Source organism: Thermobia domestica, chromosome 5, assembly GCF_964235325.1.
Source record: "Thermobia domestica chromosome 5, izTheDome1.hap1.1, whole genome shotgun sequence".
NCBI classification, from domain to species: domain Eukaryota; kingdom Metazoa; phylum Arthropoda; class Insecta; order Zygentoma; family Lepismatidae; genus Thermobia; species Thermobia domestica.
This window is the reverse complement of record NC_137458.1, coordinates 215,455,808-215,473,051: the sequence shown is the minus strand read 5'-3', so window position 1 is coordinate 215,473,051 and position 17,244 is coordinate 215,455,808. Positions and strand designations below refer to the sequence as shown.

Below are 17,244 nucleotides of genomic sequence, written 5' to 3'. Positions count from 1 at the left end.
TTGATAGTAGGTACTTCTTAAATTATTTTCAAATGAAGTTTCACACAGGTCAATATAGTTGATTGGATTTTTTACTGCTACCTTCCGCTGAGAACTTAAATAATTAACTTCTTGTTTATTTGTGCATTCTCTTAGAATATTTTAATCAAACAAACGAAGTTCGACACTGGTCGACGTAACTGAGTTGTTTTCCCTGGCCACTAGAGTGGACCGAAAATTTGTTTTTGGAATTTCAATCGGCTGGGTTGCGGAAAAGTTGAATTGTGTTAGTGATAGTCAACACAAAAAATTTGGATTTTTTGGGTCAACTGCTTCCTTTGCCTCATGGGACTTGAATATTTTTATAGCTCCGGCTATGCAACCCGCACGATACTACGAAGAAAATTGTCCTGCACAGCAGTGGCGGCGTAAGGCAAACTGGGGCCAGTGAAGTAGATCGGGGCCCCTTCACGAACAATCATGATTTATACACTTCTATTTTTGACATTCATTTGCATAATCATTCTTTCTGTTTACTCCTCCCCTTTCCCGCTGGTGTGTGTGTGTTTACACCTTCTTAATCTGGGATATATTAAATAAATGAGGATGACATTCAGCATCCCTGTCTATTTTTTAATGCTCAGAACCGCCTTCAGGCTGGTATCTAAAACTAAAACCGGATCAGGTCTATTATTGCATATTTTTCTTTTTTATTCATTTTTAAACAAAGGACACGATAGAAAAAGGATTAGGGATACAAATGTAATGGAAACTACAATTCACGACAGAAATAACATAATCTTAAGAAGAAGCGAAACGCAACAACAAAGAATCCAGAATTTATCCTACTCGTATACTATCCTAGTTTAAATGTGTACTGTAATTAGATGGAATAGTGGAAGTAATGCTCCTAATAATACATTTAGAGACAAATTTACATACAAAATGTAACAATGAGCTGATATTGAAAAAATCGCAAATAATAATACAACCGATGCGATTTCTAAATGTAAGCTCTATGTTTTCTAGAATTTTCTTGTTCAGTTCCCGCCTTTGGTGTTTCCTCTGTGCAATTTCTCATATAGTTAAGTTTATTCATAGTTTCTCACATGTCAAGTTTATGCTATATATATGGGTTTTGTTTGATTAGTTTTTCTCCTACAATTAGTCCCATTCACTTTAACATTCGGTTTCTCTCCATTGCTGATCATACTTAAACACTTTTTTTTTTTTTTTTTAAATCGAACTATCAGTAAATAATGGCTAGAATAGATTTCTCTCCTGCGTGTCTTCTTCACTTATTTTTTTTTACTAGGTTTCTCTCCAGTGATAATATATGATCTATTTAGTCTCACTGCTTTTGCCGAAATATCAATGAATAGTTAAGCAGTAGAATGATTTCTCTCCTGCTTGTCTTCTTTACTATTGTTTCCAAATTTCATACTTGTTTTATGATTATACTATTTCGTATTTAATAATTCAGTTACGCTTATATTCTGTCACTTACGACTGTTTCCATTACCGCTTATTAACACAGTATTAGAATATATTATAACAAAAAATCCTGAATATATTGAATAATTGGGGATATATCATAAATTAAAATTCTACTACGGGTTCTACCTTCCTATTTTCCATTAGCACCCATCACCAATCAATTGATAAATCTTGACGGCTTTTTATCATTCTTGTGGTAGGTACTTTTGTAATTTAATTAAGTTGAAACATGAAACTACTTTCGACGATAGTTAGACTACCATATTATCCTGTTTTCCACCAGCATTCAGAAGGCTTGCTTTGGTAGTTGCGAAAGTCTCATTATCAAAATCCAAAGTAGATATTATTTCATTTTCGATAGAAAGAATGGACAGATTTGTGAGTTTCTTGACTCATTCTTGAGTGCAAGTATGACTTTACCGGCTTCATTTTAGTGAAAGACCTTTCACTGATGCGACAGATACGGGCAGTGTTATCAAAATCTGAAGAGCGGTTGCTACATTTTTGCAAGCTTCAAGCCCGATTGAAGACATGCACATATTTCAGTAAGCCTTGTGGGGAAAAGTCAAGGTGTTCTTTATCTTTCTGAGCACACCTTATTGATCGGATTATATCCTTACAATCCTGAAATAATTCTACGCCATCCAGGTCATTCGGGTAGAACAAAGCCAAATCAGAGCAACATGCTTTTAGCCTTTCCTCGCTCTCATCATCTAGTTGCTGCACAAAGTTGGCAATAGAACACAGGAATCCAAATCTGTATTTCAGGTCACGCATCTGAATAAAACAGTCATACATTTGTTGTCTCATCTCATCTAGAATTTCATTGATGAAGTGCTTCACTTCAGCCTGTGCAGTCAGGGGTTCATCCTTTGCTTTTCTCTCGCCAGGTATCAATTGTATCAACCAGCTCTATAACTGCATAAGAGCCTAATTGAAACTCATACCCTAAGATTGAAGACGTTTTTGGATCCGATCAATATATGGGAGAACCTCAGATCAAAAATACAGTAAAGCGATTAAGTTAAATGATTGAATGCTTGCAAGAAGACGACCAACATCTCCTCGAATATCAAGCGTTTCAGTTGAAGTGTCACGCAGTTCTTCGAACACATCAATTACTTCATCCAATTGATTAGAAAGTGCCTTCACAACTCCTGCTTTTAAACTCCATCTAGTGTGACTTTCACGTTTCAAACCAAACTTTACGTGCTCTTGCAGCACATTCCATCTGTGAGTAGATCCAGAGAAGAATACAAACAAACGTTCCCTTGCTCCGTTTCAGGAAGCAGACGGGGCCCCATTACTTGCATCATAAAACCTTATGATATAAACAACACAATATACTTCGACTTTTTTTTATTATATTTTAATCTACACTCACGAGGAAACCGATATAAGTGTGACACGAAATTGTGGATGAGTTTGCGCGCAATCGAAGTGTTTTTGTGAACAATGAATTCTTTTAGAGGGAAAAACCCTCGATCTCAACCGTTCCGGAGATATAGAGGGGTAAGAGAAAAGCTGGTGCTCTGATATTGGAAGTGAAGAAAATGAATTGGCTGTCGGTAAGTCTTGTTTCTCTCAAAACAGTAAAGTGTACAATCAAGTGGTATGTGAAATCAGTGGTGACACTAGAACAAGGACTGCTTTACGAGTCTATTATCAAAATGCAAATAGTTTGCGTGGTAAAGCCAACATTTTTTTCTGCAATGTTCTGTCGCATGATTATGACATTATTACAATAACAGAAACATGGATAAATGAAAAGCATTATGATGCGGAACTATTTGATAATAGATATACTGTGGCGCGTCAGGATCGCAATGTTGATAAACTAGGCAAATCTAGGGGGGGATGGAGTTCTTGTGGCAGCTTTGCAGAAATGCAATCTTAGTATAATAGACAGCTATGATGATGAATTTGATTGTGTTATTGTCAAAATCACGACTGGGGGTAAAACAATTTTTATTTGTGTAGTTTATTTCCAACCAAATTCAAGTATAGATGTGTATAATATTTTTTTTGAACGTATTGAAAATAAGTGTCCCCAAGGCTGTTCTGTTCTCCTGGTTGGTGATTTTAACATTAGAGAAATAGAAAACAATGAATTTAATCTGGAAAATAGTACCGTAAAATGTCAAAATTTACATAATTTCATGGTTTTTTATGATATGAAATCTTTTAATCACATACAAAACAATAATAATCGTACTCTAGATCTAGTTTTATCTACACTAGAATCTGTTGAAATTATCAGGGAATTACTACCATTAGTGCCAGAAGATCAACATCATCCCGCTATAGTAATAAATGTGCATCATGAAAGTCGTTCAAAAGTAGGTCATAATTCTAACATTATTGGCTACAATTTTAGAAAGGCGAATTTTATGAAATTGTATACTAGTTTAATGGGTATCGATTGGGAATTCCTAAGGGAATACAAAAATGTTAATGACCTAGTGAGTAGGCTATATGATATTATCTATGAAATATTCGATACTTGCGCCCTTCGCAGGAAAAACTCTGCCTCGAAATTTCCGTGCTGGTTCACTAAAGACATAATTAATAAGTTGAAGGCTAAGGCAAGTTATCGTAGGAAATTTCAACTAAAAACTAGCAATAGTACCTCATATTACATGGAATTTGCTCGTTTGAGAAAAGAAGTTAAAAATGACATCAAATTAGCCTATCAAACATTCTTACATAATACTGAAAATATTATTACTAAGAATTCAAGTGAATTGTGGAATTTTATTAAAAATAGGAAAAGACATCTACCGTCCAAATCATTAAAGTTTCAGGGTCATAATCTGTGTAGTAATGAGGAAATAGCCAATACTTTTGCGAAGTATTTTAGATCAGTGTAGGTTTCCTCTTCAGAAACGATAATTGATCCCAACATAGATCTGGGAGATAACATATATGGTATCATAGGAGCATTAAATATTTGCCAGATAGATTTGAATGAAATAGAAATGGCTATTAAGAACCTTAAGTCCAAAACGGCAGTTGGTTCTGACGGACTTCCCTCCTACATTGTGAAGGGTTGCGCTGATATATTTAACCCACAAACGCCCAAGACCAGTTGTATTCGTTAGCAACTGCCTTGAACAATACCGTGTTACATCGAAAACCTGAGAAGAAAACTGAACGAAATTCGTACAACAAGCGAACGGGTAGTGTGCCTGAAGTGGAACAACGGGGGTTTGGCTAACTAAATGACATAGCCCATGTAACGTAGTGAAAAATAAAGTGGGTCACTGGTGGCACAAGGAGCGTTTGTGGGTTAAATATCCCCTATTAATTGCATTCAATTTATCACTAAGAACAAGCACTTTTCCAGACAAATGGAAAACAGCTTTAATTTGTCCAATTCCGAAGTCCAACAATAGTCAAGATATTACCAACTTTCGACCCATAGCAATATTACCTGCTTTTGCCAAAGTATTTGAGCATATCTTGTATTGACGAATCCTTAATCAAGTCAAACCGGTTATCTCAATTAAACAACATGGCTTTATTTCACAAAGATCCACAATAACAAATCTTGCAATTATTACAGATTTTATAGCCAATTCATTAGATGTAGGCAGCCAAGTAGATGTGATTTACATTGACTTTGAAAAAAGCTTTTGATAAAGTTAATCATAACATATTACTAGAAAAATTAAATCTTTTTCACTTTTCTCCGTCGCTGATTAAATTTTTCTCATCATACCTATCTAATCGTAAACAATCCGTTCTTTTTAATGCATACAAATCTAAAGAATATATTGCATCCTCAGGAGTCCCTCAGGGTTCAAATTTAGGACCATTATTATTTCTCTTGTTTATTAAAAATGATTTACCTGACTATATTCCTGACCATGAAAAATTACTATATGCCGATGATCTAAAAATATATGCTAGAATCAATTCTGTGGACGACAACATAAAGCTGCAGCAAGGTCTAGATCATATTGGTCACTGGTGCTCTTCGAATCAACTTGGGGTCAATGAAAGCAAGTGCAAAGTATTATCATTCACTAGGAGCAAATCACCTCATCACTTTAATTATGAAATTAATAAATATATAGTAAATAGGTATGACTCAGTTAAAGATCTTGGTGTTACGTTTGATTCTAAGTTAACGTTTGACAATCATATTGTAAATATAACAAGCGAAGCATTCAAGCTATTAGGATTCATAATTAGAACGGGAAAAGAATTTAAGAACTGTTCAACATTACAGAAGTTGTACAATGCATATGTTCGCTCAAAGTTAGAGTATGCCTCTACTATTTGGAATCCGACTCACATAAAACATCGCAAGCAATTAGAAAGAATACAAACAATTTTTTTTAAATTTCTAACATATAAAGAAACTCACATTTATCCTACATTTGACAACTGTAAAACCATACTTGCTAACTTTAATCTTCCTAAACTAGAACAAAGGCGACATATGATGGATTTATTATTCATTCAAAAATTAACGCAAAATATTTTGGATTGTCCTGATTTAGTTTCTTTATTGAATTTTCATGTCCCCACATTAAAAGTACGTAGAAACACTGGTCTTTATTACTGCAGAAAATCAAGAACTAATATAATGATGAAATCACCAATCTGGAAGACAACAGCTTTGTATAATAGAATGTGTACAAATAACAATGAATTTGATATATGTGATATGTCGCCTGAAATTTCGGAATGCCATTATCATGAGTTATCAAGAGTTGTGAACTCAAGTTATGTTATCAAGAGTTACGAACATGTAATTGCGTATTTTACAACACTGTAATTGGGCTATAGCCTGTTGTGTTGACAATAAATAAATAAATATTTTGTGGATTTTCGGCTATGTTGCGAATGAATATGTTTGAAAATTGACTTTATCCGTTAAGAAAGATGCACCATAGCGAATACAAGTAATGTTCAATGTTGAGGTGAGTAACGTAGCTTTTACCCGGGGCCGGAAAAAAGGAAGGGGCCTATGAGGAATAACAAACGTCATTGACATGAAGAACAATGTTGTATGATATTTCTTGCTAATATATCACGTATTTAGTTCGTAGAAAACGAGACAACTGTATTTGTACCAAAATAAGCATCAACTGATATTCCTCCTTTTTTCTTGTACACTACGACCGACAATATATTGTATCTGTTTGGTCATTTACGTGTTTTTGCTGGCGTTCCTTCCTGGGACAGTTTTTAAAAATCAATATCTCAATAGCAGTAAGTTGGTAATTGTCACAACAAAACTATATTAGTGTTCCTTTTGTTGATCATCAATGATTTCATTTAAATGAGCATCGCCAGACACAGAAAATTATCAATCCTATTTCACATTTTGACACAGGGATGAAAGAGACAAGTAGATATTTTTAATTACAAACGGCCGACAGTTTGAAACTTTATGTTGAATTATGCTGATATTCCTAATCTCCTAAGGTATTACAATCATCCATTTTTGTTCGAATTTTGATTGGTATCAGTTGATAATTGCGGAAATTAATTATTTGGAAAGTTTAAACCGCTGTCATTTTCTATTTTTTTTTTTTCGATTCCGATTTTCAGTCTCAACTGTTATATAGTAAAATGTACTTTTGGGTCATTTTTCGTTCCGGTCGGTTAATAATTGTAGAAATTATAAATGTTTGGAAAGTTCGCACGACGACCATTTTTTGATTTTTTTTTTTAATCTTATTGGACTTGATGGTTCTATTCGCTTCAGCGTACCGAGAGACCTATACATAGACACGTTACACGCCTATTTCAGGCAACAATGGAACTCCGTTATTTTCGCTTTCCCCCTCCAAAACATACTTCCCCTAGAATTTTTATGGACTCTTCGGTTTTGTAACCCTCATGTCTAAGGCGACGTATTACTAAAGTTTCGTGGATGGAGGATTTCTTCATTTTTAAAAGACTCTTTTACTTGTACTATCGCTATATATTCAAAAATTCGCAAAATATCGGAGCACTAGTCTTCCCCTTACCCCTCTATATCTCCGAAACGGTTGACATTGAGGGGTTTTCCCTCTAATGGGTTTAATTGTACACAAAAACCTTCGTTTATGCATAAACTCGTCCCAGGGGCGGATCCAGTGGGGGCGATTGGGGTGATTGCCCCCCAGAAGAAGAAACTTTATTGTTTTTTACATGTAAATAAAATCCATCCCAGAGTTTGGAGCCCTTAAAAGTAGCATTATGCCAACCCACCGCCCCCCCAGAAGTCGGTCCTGTATCCGCCCCTGACTCGTCCAAAATTTCATGTCACACTTAAGAATCAGTTTCCACGTTTCTTTAAATTTCTCTGAGGATATTGACCAGAGTGAAACTTCTAATCCACATAAATATTTTCCTTTAAATTTCTTCAGGGCCTCAAGAGAGTAAAACTTTTATTTTATTTATTTTTCATCTACATTCAGCTTTTTTTTTTTTTTAAATTTTTGGAGGACCCTCCAAGAGAGTGAAACGTTTGTTTTATTATTTTTCACCTACATCCAGCCTTTTCCTTTAAATTTCTTTGGGGGCCCTCAACAGCGTGAAATGTTTACTATATAATGTGTCTCAAAAGTCCCCTGACATAGGGTGACTGTTATTATCAGAGTTACAACAAAATGTAAGAGGGAAAATCGTCTCCAAATATGATGTTTTCAATCTAAAGTGACGGAATTTTTTAATCGGACGAGCCATTTGGACTGTACACTCTTTATGCGCCCAATGTTAAATGAAAATGCAACGTTGGGACTCTACCATCTGCGAATGTTCCACCCATTCGGAGGATCAATTTGGTACCTCAACTTGAAACGTTTTTGCACTGTAATAATGGAATTGCACTTCGCAAACTCGAGAACACAAAATGATTTCTGGTGCAGAGTAGCCATTTTAAACATATGACGGTTACCAAGCAAAACAGAAGACAAATGACATCTAGCGGCTATTAATATAAACTAGACTATGTATTCGTTTCTCCAAAGCCGAGCCGAGGCGCAGCGATCGATTGTTTGGACAAAATAATTCTTCGTAATACGTATATTCTTTTTGAAACAGAGTGTATATTTTCTATTATTGCAAAGCCTATTTCAAAATTACTTGATATCAGAGCAGGTAATTAAAATTTTCTTTATAATATAAACGGGTCTAAATGAAATTGTTCACGATATACGTGAAACAAGCTGCAATGCAAAGTTGACAACATATTTTACATGCTATATATGAAAAACATGAATTAAAACATAAAAATACTGTTTTTCGTATAACTGATTACCATTTTTAATCACATAGGAACAATATTGCATCTCACTTTTCTGTTCCGTTTTATTTTCAGCCTCACAATGGTTCAATGCACACACACACACACACACACAAAAGGTTATAGCTATGTAACAATTTTCTTCGCAGGTTGTGCGGGTTGCATAGCCGCAGCTATAAAAATATTCAAGTCCCATGATTCAAAGGAAGGGGTTGACCAAACAAATCAAAATTTTCTGTGTAGACTACCACTAACACGAAGTAACTTTTCCGCAACCCGGCCATTCAAAATTAAAAAAAGAAAAGCTGTACAGGACCATTTTCTTCATAGTGTAGTGCCGGCTGCATAGCCGGAGCTATACAAATATTCAAGTTTCATGAGGGAAAGGAAGAAATTGACCAAAAAATCCAAATTTTCTGTGTTGGCTACCACTAATATAAGACAACTTTTCTGTAACTCGGCCAATCGAAATCCCCCCCAAAAATTGGCCCACCCTACTGGCCACTTATAGCTATTTAGAAAAAGAAACTTACTACTTCATAAACAAGTTATGTTACACTCAGATGGATGTACATAGTTGTACATCCTGTCATCTTTGCGAACAGCAAGAACCACCGATCCGTGGAATTGGCACTCCAAAGGCACATCAACCATCTTGAGGATTGGACCAGGACGTGGAAGATTAAGATTAATACACTAGTAGATTTCGGAAAACAATAAAAGAAAGCAGTACGATCTGACGCTGCATGGTACTCCACTCATTCACCCAGCCCAAGCCAAATACCTAGGGGTCATCCTCGACCAAAAGCTTACATTTGAACATCACACTACAGAGACAGCAGGCGTAGCCAACCAAAAACTCAAGGCACTACTGCCAATATTTCTCAGTCACCAACTCTCACACGAAACCAGGAAAAAACGAGTACAACATGTGAATCATATCTCTACTTCTATACGCACACCCACCAAGGGACCACGCAGCGATCTATCACCACCGGTGCCACCAGATCGTCTAAAATCGAGCAGCAAGAGGGACTTGGTCCTACCGTTTCTTAATGAGGTGAGACAACGACAATCAGCAAAATTTTGGAACAGAGCCAGCAATAAAGACAATCAAGTAATAAACAGCGATCGAAACCAGACTCCTACTACCAGGAGTACAAAATGCCAGTACCACCATAGTCTAATCAGAAGATAGAAAAGAACTTGTGACAGTTGCAGCCCTAAAGCACAATTACGTCACCAACCAAGTCAGAACAAGAAACAATATTACATGGAAGGCAAGAACTTAGGCTTGAAACTTCACGCACAAAAAAACGCCAAGAACAGATTGAGATTGAGATGTTTCCAATTTAGAAGCTAATGTACGCTGAAGAATCATTTTGTTGCGCGGTTTACGAGGAACCAACTGGGACCTCAGTGTGAACCTCATACTTTATACGTAAAAGGTCTTTGTTCGTCTTTCTCTTACTCATGGACATTTCGCCTGGTTATTCGCTCCCCCAAAGTTCTATTACAGATTATACATCCTCGAAAGTCATGTCTTGCGCCTTACTACTCACTACCTGCACGAGCTCAAACACAAGAAGTCCATCGCCTTACAACTATCCCTACTCTTTTACAGCATCTCTACAGTCTCTGCTGTCGCTACATTCAACATTGTATTAACGCAGCTCACCCCATCCTTCATGAACTATTAGACCAGACTCCAGCTGTACTACGTCTCAGATAATATCATGCGTCTTTATGTTATTTGAAAAGCACTTCATTGTTACAATCACATCACTCATAGCATTCATATGTATTAATGGTAATAAATCAATAATTCGTGATACCCACTCCTAATACCTTTCTACTACACTTAAATTGAGTCACTGGGCCAAGAGAGGGCGTTACTTTCTGTTGCCCGCCCGTCTATTGATGTGAATGAAACTGCACTTTAAAATCCGCAATGCACATCCTTTCCCAATCCTGGGAGTTGCCAAAGCAAACTTAAGGTAACAGTTATGAGACTAATCTAGTAAAGTACACTAGACCTTGCGCTTAACCCGATCCTTGGTGGTATCACGTTGACTTGCAGCATTTAGAACTTTATTACAGACTTCATCTTACTGGTGATTTCTAGCAGTCAGGACTATTACCACAGCCACGCGTTACAAGGTTAAGCTTGGATTATACGAGCGCCATCAACACTGCATTAACACAGTTTTAGCAACGCGTAATAGTGAGTGTTATTTTGTTGAACTATACATACGGACACTAAAAACGCCGCGTTGGCGTAAGATTTTTAAAATATAATTAATTTTCTTTCTCACTTGTGGATTTTATATTACAAAACTGTGGTTGTTTCTCTATTAAATAAACATTGCGAATAAATATTAAATAAACAATGTGCACTTGAAGTATATAAGCATAGGAATGACTAACATTAGATTTTTTAAAAAAAGAAATCATGTAATTTGCGTGGGCTTCAGCCTTGTGAGCGTGTAGCCCCCCTCACTCCCATTCCATTTTAATTTTTCCAGTTCTTCTTGGCTGAATTGGAATAAGGCTCCATGTACTGTACGTCGACGCAAACTGTGTTTTAGTTTTATCTTTTTCTATGAGTTGGCAGTCCTGTGAGTAGTGACTTGTGCTTCCTGTTCACCGAACAAAAGGGATGTGATGTGGTCGTGACGTTCTAAAGAAATAGTACGATTGAATCTAAAGCAATCGAAGAACATTTTTACTATTTTCAATATTTTAATCATCTTATTATAATAAAAAATACGTCTAAAGCCGTTCAATGTATATATTCCTTGTAAAGAATGCTTCTTATGGATATTTTTAAAATATTTTTCTGTCGTGACTAGCGCAAACTTACTGACGCTTAGTCCGAAAGGCGCGAAGGTGTGCTTGGTGATGATGGCTGTATAAACTGTCCTGCATATGTGGCGTCCATCAAAAAATCCAAGATTTTCTTTACCATCGTTGAATATATTGTGAATTTAATCATGGGAAGACCAAGTAAAACCTACATAAGTGTTTAAACGTAAAAGTTTCACAAAATCTATGTGCGTGTGTTAAAACAGCGCCTAATATGCAATACAATGAAAATCCACGATGTATAAGTAAGGAATCCATGCAGGTAAAAGGTTGATTATATTCACAGTCGAAAAGCAATAACTACAACGGAGCCTAAATCATGACCATTCGACGGACAACAAGAATCAACAAGAAATCTCATTGCTGAGAATAACTACATGATCCCCCCACCCCAAATCCATCAATTTACAGTGCAGTAAAGTGTGATGCGAATAAATAGCGGGTGTTGAATGTTAGTGCATCGTGTAATGTAAATTCTAGCCGGCATCTACAGTGCGTCATTTTCCTTAAAGAAAAAAATCAATTATATGTAATTATTTCTTCGTATAAATTCCAAATTAGTATAAATATGGGCTCGCAGAGTGTTAGTACATGTTGAATAAATTCCTCAATAAAATGTTGTAATGTTGTACACGTAAGTACTATACATAACCTGTGTTAATTGAATAAAAGTTACATATTGTATATATTTTGTGTGCAATTACCTTTACAGTATTTACTACACAAATCACTACTGAAATGGTGGATATTATGTTTGACTATTTGTGTCTATTCTGTTGATGTCAGCAGGCGTGACGAGGACGGTGGGCACTCACAGTCGCAACCTCAATTGAAAGTTATATTGGTTCGAGATCCAACTTGGAGGTTTGCGCACTCTTCATTTTAGTATTGTCGGTTGTGCAGCGAATGTCCTTTTCCCACCAACTACTAGAATCCACCATAGGTAAGGTGTACCGAACAAGAGTTGCACCCAGTAGGGTTATAAGAATTACTTATCCCAAATGGAAACAGGTAAGAACCAAATGAAATTTGAACCATTTGTATTATGAAAATGTCTTCAAAATAAGGACAGTCAAGGATCGAACCCATATACTGTCATAAAAATAACTTGCCCGAACAGGAATACGAACCCTACCGGTCATAAGAATGGCTTTCCCTCACAGGGACAAACAGGAACACGATCCAATCGTGTCATAGCCTGAAAGTCACAAACCCCGTAAACCTTCCACTGGTTGGGGTTATATTCTTGGACATAAGGAATAACAAAGACAAATCAGTTCATGGGGATTTTTTTCTGTTCCTGAGTTGGCATTTTTGTGGGACATTGCTAAACTATTAGAATGTAGTTTCTGTGCCGGTACCAAAAAATACATAATTTTATTTACAAATATCGATAATTCAAACTGAGTACTGATACCAGTACCATTATTCTAATATCAATATTTGTAGACTACATGCAGTTTTGTGTAGAAAATAAAATGTATAAATACTGAAGGGAAAATATTGCACAGAAACGTTTTGTTCGTATGTTGAACTACTTTTTTTTTTTTTTTTTTTTGTTATTATTGTGCAAAATAACCTCAACTATGAGGGGTACTTTGCACCAAAGTTTATATTACAATAACTACGGTCATACTGAATGTTTACTAATGAACTTGCACTAATGTTTTCCTTATACATCTAGCTATTATATGTTTAAAATACAGTGTTTTAAATCATTACGTTTGTAAGTTACATGCGATTTTCTTTAAAAATTCCTTAAATCTTGTGCAAAGTAACCCCGTCTTACGGTCCTTAATATCAAGTTACTAATCAAGAACACGCTCCGTTTGTTCATTGTTTGGTTTTGCCCGCGCCACATCTCTCCATGCACTGTTTTTGTTTGTGCGCGGTTTTTATCTATGCGCTAGTTTTGTCCACAACGTATTTGCATGCGCTGTTTACGTCTGTGCGTTGTTCTTGTCGATGCGCTGTTTTCGTGCACGGTGTATTTACATGCGCTGTTTTTGTTCACGTGCCTTTTTTTATCTATGCGCTGTTTTATGTCCACGCGCGGTTTTTGTTCATGCGCTGTTTTTATGCATGCTATATTTTCACGCACTGTTTTCTCTCATCGCTGTTATTGTTTGTGCGATTTAGAGCTAGAATCCTATTGGACACCCAACAATAATTTCTGGATGCGCGCCTGCTGAAGAGGGACAGTGCCAGAAGAAGAAGTGAACATGTATTCTACGAAATAAAATAGGAAAGAGATATTATTATTATACTTCTGGCATTTCTCCTCTTATCGAATATTCTATCTACGCCTGTGCTCTGAATAAATTCAGCATTGTGTATGATATAGGTCTAATTGTTGGTCAGTCAAATTACGCAATTATCAAAGACGATACCCACTTTGTTTCATAGAGCCAGGCTCGGACTGGCCAGGGCAGAAGGGCAGAAATCCCTGCTCGGGGCACTCTCTCTCTCTTAATGAATATTGAATAGCATGAAAAGTAACATAACACATGTCTGTTGTGTTGGAGCATAGTTACTCGTTGTAATTTGTTCTGTTCAGAGAGTTCGGTGGTCCCCAGTATTGAATGTAGTCTTGGGATAACATTATTGGAATGAAACTAACAGCATTGTAAACTCTTCTTTGGGGCCCTTTGTTTGTGGTCTAATAAGAATATATTTCAACAATATGAAGAAGGGGGCCCCAGTATCATGTTGTCTAAATGTGTATTGGGGTCTCATGAATGACGAAATGAGACTGACTTTCATAAAGTCCTGCTGGGCCCTATGTTAGTCGTTTGACAAGTTATTGCAACACCATAAAGAAACAGAACGAGATCTCCACCCTGGAGCCCCATTATGACGCGTAAATGAAGCTGACATCTTTATGAAGAAACGCCACCCCCATTGCAAAGGTTTTACAGACTCCGTTAAACTTCATATTCTTCTTCTTCTTCATCATCTTCTACTAATACTACTATTACTACTACTACTACTACTACTACTAATAATAATAATAATAATAATAATAATAATAAAATATGGGGCCCCCAAATGAGGTTCCTACCGGGGCCCTATACCCCTCAGTCCAAGGCTGCATAGAAGAGTTACTTCTGAGGACTAAACTACCGTGAATATAAATTTTTTATTCTGTCCTTTGTTTTTCTGATATCTTAAAACTTGCAAACGGAAGGAAGGGGAAAAAAAAGAATGAAAGAAACGAAGAAACTAATGTTATTTTACTTCTCTAATAAGTATTGTAAAGTATAAGTACCGTATTTTTTATCTAATAAGTGCTCCTAGTTTATGAAACTGGCGCTAGATGTCGAAAGTGAGAAAGCTTGAGTACTTATGTTATTTGACTTCAGCGCCACGTACTGGATATTGCGAACTATGCTGAAGATCTTTTTGCGTCAATGAAACACGGTGCAGTACTTCAATCACAGTGAAGAGAAAGTAACGAGGTTTATCTGTTGTGTTATGCTTTTATCCTCTTCCCCCTCCGAAAATAGTCATTCATTTGAAAATGCTACCTTCTTCGGTACACTACCATCTTATTCTTTACCTTCTTACAATGCTTTTTTAGTGGATCTCAAAAGGTAGGTGGACGCATGATGTCACGCCGTCTCCCGCGCCTAACTTTGCCCATTGTATTTTTTTAGGAAGTGGGGGGACGCCACAGATATTTTTTGGAAGCGGGAGGACGACATCCATCGGCATTCCCCCATACTTTTATTCCTGATTAGGTTACTATCCTGATTGTTTGTTAGTATCAAACCTTGTAACTTTAATGTCACACACTTTTACGCGTATCGTACTAACTAGAACTGAAATTTTGGATGAATACGTAAACTCGATGTCAATACAATACTTTCATATAATACTCATTCTATACTGTAAAATTAATTGGGCTACTTTTTTCTGTTTGTATGTTTGTTTAGAGTTACCATATTCTGAATTGCCAAAATGCGACACACAGCTCTACCATATGTGCAACACGGGCGGCAATTTTCGAGGGTTCGGCAAAATCTGTCATAATTATATTATTTAAAATAAAAATTTCTCATTGGAAACAGACTTCACGATGATGGTAGTTAAATTTACTAAAGCTGACCTATTTGAATATTACACTCACAAATCATGTTTAGGTCGGATTAGTTTAAGGTCACATGGACAATGCTAAAGCAAATGAGGCTCGATATTGAATACCATCTTAAAAAGGATTACCATCTTTCCTCTGCAAGTATATTTGCTTTATCTTTCATTAACATAATAGATTATTATTTAATGAAAAGAAAAATAGACAAAACGACATTGTTTCTAGTGTTTTGTCCTTTCTGAGTGCGAGTGGTTTTTCCCTCCCAATTATAGTTCATGATGGGTATATCCTGACCAGGATAGCAGTGCGGTTTTGGAAGGATGGCGCTGCTGTTGTGTTTACATCAGTTTCCTGGCAAGCGCGGTGGGACAGGGGAGCGGAGAGTTTCACTCTGCAGTGTATCCAACGGCTTTTAAAAGTTTCAGTTTGGATGTTATGCATAGCTTAATCTCTTTCCGCTTTATAAAGAACGCCGTAAGTTATGTGGTTGTAGTAAACCATTCTTGCAGTAATGCAGATGTATTGTGAATAGTGATATATGAATGGAAATTACCAATTTAAGAATAACATAGCACAATTGACAATTCAGTGAGCTTCTACCGTGTATTAAGCTGATTGTATAAAAATTGATTACGTTTTATTCGATGCCATTATAAAACAGGAGCAACCTGTAAAACGCTGCTCGCTAGCTTGTTCGCAAGTTAATATGGAGGGTGTATTCTTGTTGTAGTAGTTTTTTTCTTTTGCTTATTACTTAAGATGTTCTGCAAGTAACTTCAATAACTTTTGAAACTGATTGTCTTAACTTGAGCCAGGGGTGGATCCAGACTGAATGTTGGGGGGGGGGGTCGTTCGAAGTCAAATCAAGGTAAGAGTGTATTGCAAATAAAAGTAAAACAACTTTAGAAAAGGAGAAGTAGCTATTGTCTGCAATTTCTAGAACAGAAATGGCCATCTGCGATTTCAAAGGTGGACATTTTTTTTTTTTAGCAAGAACGCCAATGTAAGTAATTTCTTGCAATTTAATCCTTTATTTGACTTCTGCAACGTAAAACAAAAAAAAAAGTAACCCCTACCTATTTTAGGTTTTATTTTACATTTATAATACAAAGGTGAAAATTCTTAGGTTTTATTTTTAAAATAAAAAATACCCTATCCTGGGGGGGGCAATCGTCCCGATCACCCCGCCCCCTGGATCTGCCCCTGACTTGAGCATATGCGTGAAGTTGTTTATTACGAACAGGACAAAAAGAACTGTGATAGATTGATTACAAGTAATCCGGTAAGAAACACTGCTGCTTGCATTTTAGTTCCAAAATCGGCCGCCCGCACTCCTTCGCTGGTCAGGTAATAACACACTTAAAATCGTGGCGGCTTTTAAGATTTGTTCTTTCTAGAGAAAGCGGGGCGGCAAATGATGCTATTGCTCGGGGCGACAAATTGCTTAGGGCCCTGTTTGCTATATAAATATTAACTAATTATTTAGTATGTGCTGTCTTCCCTACTTGGCTGATACGCAGAAAACTTATAATAGGCACAATAATAAGAAATAGAATCACAGCAC

The 17,244-nt window shown here is 36.4% G+C and overlaps 1 protein-coding gene across 1 annotated transcript in view; it reads right to left on the bottom strand.

The window, feature by feature from the left end:
* The window catches only part of LOC145686396 (protein spaetzle 3-like), a 240,945-nt gene that overhangs the window by 158,927 nt on the left and 64,774 nt on the right, over positions 1-17,244 (bottom strand). The gene's annotated exons all lie outside the window — the stretch shown is intronic.